Genomic DNA, 450 nt, shown 5'->3' with positions numbered 1-450 from the left:
CAGGGGGGGTGTGAGCGGGGCGGGGTGCGGGCGGGGAGAGGAGCCCTCGTGTGTCCCCCAAGCAAGTGGAGAGCGGCTGCTTTGGGGAGCGGGCTGGGCTGGGGATGCGCCTACCTGGGGATGGGTCTTAGCCTGCCCCGGTCTGTACCGTGGGCTGGGGGTTATTGCAGCCTGTGGAAATGGGGAGACCCTTCCCAGCATGTACGCACAACGTATATATGCACCCGCACATTCTCAAAGCACTCCGACACTTACACGCGTGTGCCCACAGAGAGAGAGACGTGCATAAATAAGTAGGTACAACATCTGTGCACGCACGCACGGACTCACAGCCCTCCTGCGCAGCTCTGTGCTGGATACCCAAGGCCGTGCATAAATGCGCACACGTGCACGCAAACCCACACCCCGGACAGCTACGGACGCGCACACGTGTGCCCACACCCACAAACA

Source organism: Pygoscelis adeliae, unplaced genomic scaffold (assembly GCF_000699105.1).
Source record: "Pygoscelis adeliae isolate BGI_AS28 unplaced genomic scaffold, ASM69910v1 Scaffold803, whole genome shotgun sequence".
Lineage (NCBI taxonomy): Eukaryota > Metazoa > Chordata > Aves > Sphenisciformes > Spheniscidae > Pygoscelis > Pygoscelis adeliae.
The sequence above is the reverse complement of the archived record's forward strand: the minus strand, read 5'-3'. Positions refer to the sequence as shown.